Source organism: Leptodactylus fuscus, chromosome 1 (assembly GCF_031893055.1).
Source record: "Leptodactylus fuscus isolate aLepFus1 chromosome 1, aLepFus1.hap2, whole genome shotgun sequence".
NCBI classification, from domain to species: Eukaryota; Metazoa; Chordata; class Amphibia; order Anura; family Leptodactylidae; genus Leptodactylus; species Leptodactylus fuscus.
In genome coordinates, this window is record NC_134265.1 from 5,301,663 (window position 1) to 5,310,949 (window position 9,287).

The 9,287-nt window shown below is 51.0% G+C and overlaps 1 pseudogene; it reads left to right on the top strand.

The window, feature by feature from the left end:
- Positions 1-9,036, top strand: part of LOC142192831 (uncharacterized) — a 319,569-nt pseudogene extending 310,533 nt beyond the window's left edge.
- Positions 9,037-9,287: the final 251 nt, after the last annotated feature.

Here is a 9,287-nt window from a genome sequence, read left to right on the forward strand (position 1 = left end):
CTGGCAGGCTGATGCCAATACCGAGTGTCCAAACGCCGTAGACTCTACTGTCTGCCAATCCAATCTATAATGTTTGGCGAAGGTCAGATGTGAACTCCAGGAAGCCGCGGCACCTATCTGCTCTAAGAAAAGAGATCGTCTTTCAGCCCACGATGTCGCCACTGCACGGGTGGCGTGGGCACAGACAAGGTTTGGTACCGGGAGATCTTGAGCCCGTAGGGAGCAGACAATGGCTTCTCTGATCCATCTTGAGAGAGTTTGTTTGGATGCTTTGGTACCTCTATTGTGGCCCAATACGTTAATTAACACATTTTCTGAATTCCGAAAGACGCAGTGCGCTCCAGGTAAATCTGTAATGCTCTCACCAAGTCCAGCTTGTGCATCTTTTCCTCCCACTCCGAGGTAGGAGAGGGAAAAAGGGTTGGTAAGACAATCACCTGGTTGATATTTCGAGAAGTGGGTACCTTTGGCAAGAATCCTGGGACGAACCTTAGCTGTACTCTGTCAGGGAAGAACGTTATAAATGGTTCGGAGGCCGCTAAGACCTGTAGTCCCCCAACCCTCTTGGCAGAGGTTATTGCCAGCAGGAAAATTACTTTGTATGACAGGTACCTTAAATCCACTTGCGATAGGGGCTCGAAGGGAGGTACACAGAGTCCCTGTAGAACTGCAGCTAGGTCCCAGGTAGGGACAGGGAGCTGCACCTGAGGACAGAGTCTCATAGCCCCTCTTAGAAATTGTTTGATCAGAGGATCTAATGCTAATCTGGTCTCCAGGAGAGCAGACAGAGCTGATACTTGAACCTTCAGGGTAGCGGGTGCCAGCCTTTTTTCTAGGCCATCTTGTGGGGACTCCAAGACTGCATCCCGGTTGGGGTCGCGCTGGTTACTCGTACACCAGCTCTGAAAAACTCGGGCGACCCTCTGATAGCTCTGTTAGTTGATTCTGCTCTTGAGTGCGCCAAGGTCCGAAGCACTCCCTGGGACAATCCCCTTTCGCCAGCTAGAGGCTGGTTAACCTCCAGGCAGTGAGGTTGAATTTGTCTAGGCTCTGATGAGGCCGACTGTTCCGGATTACCAGATTTTCCACTGGTGGAAGCCTCCAGTTCGCCCGCCTCATAGGAATGAAGACGGTGAACCATGGCCCTTTTGACCAGAACGGCATGCTTACCGTTGCCGGGATCTGGTCCTGCCTGGGTTTCGTCAATACCTTTAGAATCCTCAGAAGAGGGGGGAAAACGTCTCTCAGTTTGAACCTCCAAGGTATTGACAGGGCATTCAGCGCCGGAAGGTTGTCTTCCCGAGGCGGGAGGCAACCGCCCTCTCTTTTGGCGCTGTTTGAGGTGGCCATCAGATCCACCTCGGGGAGACCCCATCTTTTGATCAGATGGTGGAAGGCACCCTGGTTTAGGGAGGACTCACCTGAGGTGGCCCTCGCTCCGGCGAGTCAAACCCGTAGAAAGTTCCAATAACCTGGGATTTGAACCGTTGACAGCTGGGAGAGAACTTGTCTTGAGAAGGTGAAGTTCCTGTTGGCAATCTGTAGAGTAAGGAAGGTGTTGATCTTCCTCCCATGATGGCTGTAATAGACTAACGTCAGGCTGTCTGCTCGGATCTTGACTCTCTTCCCGGTGGAAGTGGTGCCAATGTCCGAGGTATCACGTGAACTGCCGTAGGCTCTTGCCAGCTGGATAAGCGCGTTCTCTTCAGGTAAAACCAGGTGCCTCGTACCAGGGTCTCCCCCAGATGAACTCCCCATTCTGTGAGGGAGGCATCTGTTGTCAACAGGGTCCAGGTAAACCTGGCCGAGGACTTGCCGGGTGCTGATGCTTACCTGGATAGGCTTTGGCAGTCCCGCAGGACAGTGATTCCAGACTCTCGGGATCTAGTTGTACTGAAGGTGTACGTGCCACCGAGCTCCAGGGGTTGTTCTTATAGGGATGGATGCTCCACCTAGGACCCCTATATCCGGCTTGACCGTAACCTTCCAGGTGACGGGGAAATTCTGAACAGACCTCCCTCAGCGAGGGGTGGGCACCGAGATCCCCCAAGTAAGAGAGTCCATGGTGATTCCCCGGAACTGGATTCATGTTGATGAAATCACGACCCACCTTAGTGGGTGTATCGGCCAGGCACGCTGGCAGAATCCGGCTACTACGGTGTGAACCTGCCTGGAAAGGATCTCCTCGATCCGGGCCTTGAGAGGCCATCTGCCCGGTTACGGGGCTCCGAAGCCTATTTAAAGGCGCAGGATGACAACCGGAGCCACTGCCTCTTTGAAGGCATGGTGGGCTGAAGCTATGCCTCGTGGGAGGGTGGAGCTCTGAGGGCGTAGACTTCCATCTAGATCTTTGTCTCTCTGGTCCAGAGTATTGGACTGAATTCCGGGCCCTCGTGAGAATATCCCCGACCTGAAGGTCTCTGCTCAGAGATCGATGAACATGCGTCCTCTGCCCGCTGTCTTGGGTACCAAGAACACTGGAGAAAATGCCTTCTGGCTGGGTGTTATCAGATGAAGTTGTTTGGAGCCCTGAAAAGGGTGAGATGTTATCTTGGTTATTAGAAAAAAAAACTAGCTTTTGTTTTGTCTTGGGAGACTCCGGAATTCCTGCGTCGGGCGCCTAGATGATAAGCGGGCCCGTCTCTGTCCAGAGGGGTTTGGACGTGGGTGGGCTAGTCAGGGGTCCCTCTTGCGGGAGGTACCGCGGCCTCTGCCCCTGCCTTGGGGAGCGGAGCGCCCTCGTCCTCTAGCGCCTCTAGCAGAGGAACCTCGGCCCCGAAAAGACGACCTCCTCTTTTCGGGTGGTTGCGGAAGATTCTTTGTTTTAGTATCCGCCAAATCCTCCATAATTCGATCTAGAGCTCTGCCAAAAAGCCTGCCTGGCTCAAACGGCAGAGTGCAAAGCCCCATCTTAGATGCATTGTCCACCCTCCACGGCTTTAGCCATAATGAACGCCTGGCCACGGTGGTGAGGGCCATTGACTTGAAGGCTAGCTTAATCTGCATCCTAGACGCTTCAGCAAGGTGGTCCACCATCAAATTGATGTCGGACATCGCCGACAGGAGGTCATCACGGTGGACCCCTGTGTCTATTATTATTATTATTATTATTATTATTTATTTATTTATATAGCACCCTTAATCCCATGGTGCTTTACATTTGGGGGTTACATACAATACACAAAATATACAGGTACATATCATACTAACAGTGATCGGCTGGCACAGTGGGGTAGAGGGCCCTGCCCGTGAGGGCTTACAATCTATGAGGGAAGGGGGGGTAGAGACAGAAGGAGAGGGGGAGACTGTACAGATGGGGGTGCGGTGATAGTGTTATTGGAGGTTGTAGGCCTTCCTGAATAGGTGAGTCTTCAGGGCCTTCTTGAATCCTGTGATTGTGGGGGTCAGTCTTATGTGTCGTGGTAAGGAGTTCCAGAGTATGGGGGATGCACGGGAGAAATCTTGGAGACGGTTGTGTGAGGAGCGGATGAGGGCAGAGCGGAGTAGGAGGTCATTGGAGGATCTGAGGTTACGTGTGGGCAGGTAGCGGGAGATGAGGTCAGAGATATATGGAGGGGACAGGTTGTAGATGGCTTTGTATGTTAGCGTTAGTAGCTTGAACTCAATTCGCTGGGCTATGGGTAACCAGTGGAGGGACTGGCAGAGGGGAGCAGCTGATGAAGATCGGGGGTGAGGTGGATTAAGCGAGCAGCACAGTTTAAGGTGGACTGGAGGGGGGCGAGGGTGTTAGCCGGGAGTCCATGCAGAAGGGTGTTGCAGTAGTCTAAGCGGGAGATTATGAGGGCATGGACGAGCATCTTGGTAGTTTCTGGGGTGAGGAAGGAGCGGATTCGGTGGATGTTCTTGAGCTGGAGGCGACAAGAGGTGTTGAGGGTTTGAATATGTGGTTTGAAGGATAAGTCGGAGTCCAGGGTTACCCCAAGGCATCGGGCCTGTGGGACAGGGGTAAGTAGGGTTCCATTAACTTTGATAGATGGGTCAGGTGGAGGGGCCATACCGGATGGGCTGAAGATGATGAACTCTGTTTTCTCCATGTTGAGTTTGAGAAAGCGGGAGGAGAGGAAGGAGGCTACGGCCGCTAGACAATCTGGGATTCTGGCCAGCAGGAGGTAATGTCTGGTCCAGAGATATATATTTGGGTGTCGTCGGCATAGCAATGGTACTGAAAGCCATGAGATTGTATGAGTTGGCCCAGGCCAAGGGTGTAGATGGAGAACAGGAGGGGTCCTAGGACGGAGCCCTGGGGGACACCTACAGAGAGAGGGCGTGGTGAGGAGGTGGTGTGCGAGTGGGAGACACTGAATGTGCGGTCGGAGAGATATGAGGAGATCCATGAAAGGGCCAAGTCTGAGATACCAAGGGATGAGAGAATTTCTAATAGGAGGGAGTGGTCAACTGTGTCAAAGGCAGAGGAGAGGAGGAGGAGGACAGAGTAATGGCGCTTGGCTTTGGCGGTTAGCAGGTCATTGGTGACTTTTGTTAGGGCAGTTTCAGTGGAGTGCCGGGGTCTGAAGCCTGACTGAAGTCTGTCAAAGAGCAGGTTGGACGAGAGATAGGAGGAGAGTTCAGAGTGGACGTGTTGCTCGAGAAGTTTTGAGGCGTACGGGAGCAGTGAGATGGGACGATAGTTGGCTGGAGAGGACGGGTCGAGGGACGGTTTCTTAAGTATAGGAGTGACAGTGGCGTGTTTGAAGGCTGAGGGGAAGGATCCATTGGTTAGGGATAGATTGAAGAGGTGGGTTAGGGCTGGAGTAATGACTTCAGCGAGTTTGGGGATGAGATGTGACTGGATCGGGTCGAGCACGCAGGAGGTGAGGTGGGATTTGGAGATTAGGGAGGAGAGTTTTTCATCAGTGATGGAGGAGAAACAGGTCAGCGATGGGGAGCAGCGAGTGGTTGGGTGGGTGGATTGTCGGGGGAGTAGGGTGAGGCTATCTCTGATGTTGTCAATTTTAGTTTTAAAGTAGGAGGCGAAGTCGTCAGCTGAGATAAGTGATGTCGGAGGGGGGGCGGGAGGACGGAGGAGGGAGTTGAAGGTGGAGAATAGTTGTTTGAGGTTGCGAGAGAGTGCGGATATGAGTGTGGTGAAGTAGACCTGCTTGGCGGCGGTGAGTGCGTTCTTAAATGTGAGAACTGCCTCTTTGTACCTGAGGAAGTCCTCCTGGGAGTGGCTTTTCTTCCAGAGGTGCTCTGCAACCCGCGAGGCACGTCTCAGTTTTTTAGTCTGATCGGTGTGCCAGGGTTGTCTATTGGTTGGTCAGGCTCTGGAGTTTGTGTAGGGGCTACAGAGTCAAGGGCTGAGGTAATGGTGGTATTATAGAAGGCAGCAGCGGCATCTGTGTCCTGGAGTGAGGATATGTCAGCGAGTGGTAGGAGAGTCTGAGAGGGTGCAGGTGTCAAGGCGGTTGAGGTTCCTGCGGGGGCGTGTTGGTTTAGAGGTTGGGGTGTCTATTGGAGAGGAGAGGGCAGAGAACGTCAGCAGGTTGTGGTCAGAGAGCGTGGATGGAGAGTTAGAGAGGTTGCATATGGAGCAGAGGCGGGTGAATATTAGGTCTAGTGTGCCCCCCTTTGTGTGGGTGGCAGAAGAGGACCAGAGGGAGAGACCAAAGGAGGTGGTGAGGGACAAGAGACTGGAGGCGGAAGGGTGGTCTGTGTTAATGGGGATGTTGAAATCCCCCATGATGATGGTGGGGGTGTCTATGTCCCTAGCTAGGGACGCTAGTTCGACCCGTAGGCCTGACACAACTTCATTGTCGAGATGGCCACAGAGACCTGAGGAGGCGGCCGAATACGCCCTTCTTAGGGACCCCTCCACGCGGCGGTCCAATGGATCCTGGAGGCTTGACCCGTTTTCAGCAGGCAGCACCGTTCGGCGGGACAACTTTGCCACCGCAACATCCACCTTGGGAGGTGGACCCCAGACCCCCTGTTGAGAATCCGTCACAGGGAAGAGGGCTCTGAATCTTGAAGACGGTATAAAGGCCCTTTCTGGGCGCCTCCATTCCCCCTCCATTACGTGGACCAGGTCCGAACTAGCCCTGAAAGATTTAACTCTTCGGCTAGGACCTTCACCCGCCTCCTGGTCTCTGGGTTTGATGACTCTAAGGAGTCTCCCCATCTTGTCGAGGGGAAATATCTCCTTCTCCATCACCACAATGTCCTCCTCCGAGGACTCCACCTCCCCGATATGCAATCTCTCCGGGGGGGGAGAGAGGGCTCGGCTACCTTCAGCCGGGGTCTTTTAGCCAAATTGGAAATGGTCTCATCCACCCTCTTCATTGAATGGGAGACAAAATCTTTCACCCATGAAACTACCTCCCTAATGGGGGTAGCTTCAGAGGGGGGAGCTCTGCAACCCTGGCAGAACCTGTATTCACAGGCGTCTGGGAGGGGAATCCTACATCTGTCGCAGGTCAAATGTTTCCTCTTAGATGTCGTCTTCCTCCGAGGAAGTGTAGAGGATGATGAGGAAGACATTCTGCAGAGGAAAAGGGAGGAGAAACAAGAGACACCCAGAAATATGAGGGACTGAACCCTCAAGACAGCAGCCCCCACCCCTCCCCCTCCACCAACCTTAATGATCAGAATCCAAGTTCAATCACAGTGGACTCGACTCTGAGGCAGCTGCTCTCAGGAGTGCCTGTAACCGAAGCGACAAGCAAACTTTGAATGGTGGAGGGGGGTTTAAATGGGGGACCGGCAGGAAGGGGCGGGGCAACCTCAGTCTGGGAGGCAAAACCTGTTTAAACAAAGTGTCTCCTGTCTTTATCCTTTCCCCTCACCTGCAATAGGAGGGGGGACTCATAGTGAGCGGCGCTTACCTGGGCTGGTTGAAGAAAATCGCAGCCGCGGCCCTTACAGCGGGACGCGTGGTCTGCGCATGCGTGGCTTACCTGGAAGTGGTCCACGGCTCGGGCCGAACCTGGGAGCCGCACCTTGGTTCCCAGCTCCGCCAGCGGACAGAAGTTCCCCCTGCCGCTGGAATCCTCCCAGCCGTCCGCTCGTAACAGGAGGATACTGACACTTTACCACCAGCAGGTACAGACCGGGGAGCCGACACGCCACGCTAGCTAAAGGTACAAAAAAGGGGGGAGAGGGGGCCCCTATAGGAGGCCGGAGCACCTCTCCCCTACCACCTGTCCTGTCCCACAGGACAGAAAAAAACACAATGGGGAGCAGGTCTTCTGGCCTCTTATAGGGGTCAAAGCTGTTAGGTAATTAAAAATTCCACCTGTCCTAACAGCTCATAGGGGCAGGAATACCCCAGTTGTGCTGCTGTTGGGCGTAGGGGGAATGCATGGTATGGGTTTTTATGGCATTAATTTCGTATACTGAGGGTTCATGTAGGTACAACTATATGCAATCTTTTGTATATGTATATTGATTATGTATATCATATTTCTGTGTTTTTAATCACTTTAATAAAATTTTGATATATTTTTTTTCTACATTCTTTTGGTAGCCTTGCCTTATTTCGGCAATGTTTTTGTATTATTTGGATAACTATCTCTACATTGTGCCCTATATATTTTTGTGGATAAGATAAACTACTCTGTGTGCAGAAATTGTAATTAATTTGTGTTGAATGTCCTTTATGTAATATGAGTAAGGTGATCTACTAGGGACAGGCAGGGCCGCCATCAGAACAGTACTGGTGCTATCAGAGGTCCAGTCACCGCTCTAAGAAAAAAGGAGGCCGGTAACTTGCACTAGAAATGAATCTTATGTGATGTATCTCTATGTAAGTGCCACCATTCCTTTCCTTAGAGCTGTGACTGGGTGGGCCCGCTTCATTCACCCACCACCAGCACCAATACAGTGACCTAGAGCAGTGGTGGCGTCTACTGCCCCACTTCATTACTAGTCACTATCACTGACCTCCGTCTCAGCACAGTGAATACTAATGAAGTAGGCCGCGCTGCCGTCGTTTGCTGCCTGTGCCACTGACTTCACTTCTTCACACGGTCTGAAGCGTCTCAGGCAGCGGCAGCTCAGTGGGGAATATACTTATAAGGTTATATTATTCAATAATAGTAACGTCCAGTTTTCTTCTTGTCAGATGACTGTATCAGGAGCTCAGAGGGACATCTAATATCTACAGATTATACAGCACAGGACCATGGTATCACACAAGATTCATATGAAAAACATGTCATTACCCCAGATATACCCTCAGCACTTCAGAAGAAAGATCTTTCTTCTAGTTCATCACGGTCTGTAAAGCAAAATAAAGGAATCAAAAGAGGTGTTATACATCGGAGAACTCACACAGGGGAGAAGCCATATTCATGCCCAGAATGTGAAAAATGTTTTATTTGGAAATCAATGCTTGTTGAACATCAGAGAATTCACACAGGGGAGAAGCCATATTCATGCCCAGAATGTGGGAAATGGTTTACTCGTAAATCAAATCTTGTTATCCATCAAAAGACTCACACAGGTGAGAAGCCATATTCATGCCCAGAATGTGGGAAATGGTTTACTCGTAAATCAAATCTTGTTATCCATCAAAAGACTCACACAGGTGAGAAGCCATATTCATGCCCCGAATGTGGGAAATGTTTTATTCAGAAGAGAACGCTTGTTCAACATCAGAGAACTCACACAGGGGAGAAGCCATATTCTTGCCCAGAATGTGGGAAATGTTTTACTTGTAAATCAAATCTTGTTATCCATCAAAAGACTCACACAGGTGAGAAGCCATTTTCATGCCCAGAATGTGAGAAATGTTTTACTTGTAAATCAAATCTTGTTATCCATCAAAAGACTCACACAGGAGAGAAGCCATATTCATGCCCCGAATGTGGGAAATGTTTTATTCAGAAGAGAAAGCTTGTTCAACATCAGAGAACTCACACAGGGGAGAAGCCATATTCATGCCCAGAATGTGGGAAATGTTCTTCTCAGAAATCAAGTCTTGTTGACCATCAAAAGACTCACACAGGAGAGAAGCCATATTCATGCCCAGAATGTGGGAAATGTTTTATTCAGAAGAGAAAGAAAGATTATGAATGATAATCTGTTTTCCCTGAGCCCAAACAGCAGCACAACCGGGGGTATTTCTGCCCCTAATGATCTGTTAGGACAGCTGGAATTTTTAATTACCCAACAGCTTTGACCCCTATAAGAGGCTGGAAGACCTGCTCCTCCCTTGTGTTAGTATCAAGTATTGTAGATAAAGAGCAATTACAAAGTGGTACACACACATAAAGAATCTGTACACCAGTACCTCCTAGGGAGGGAGCCTTGTGCTGCTGTTTGGGCTA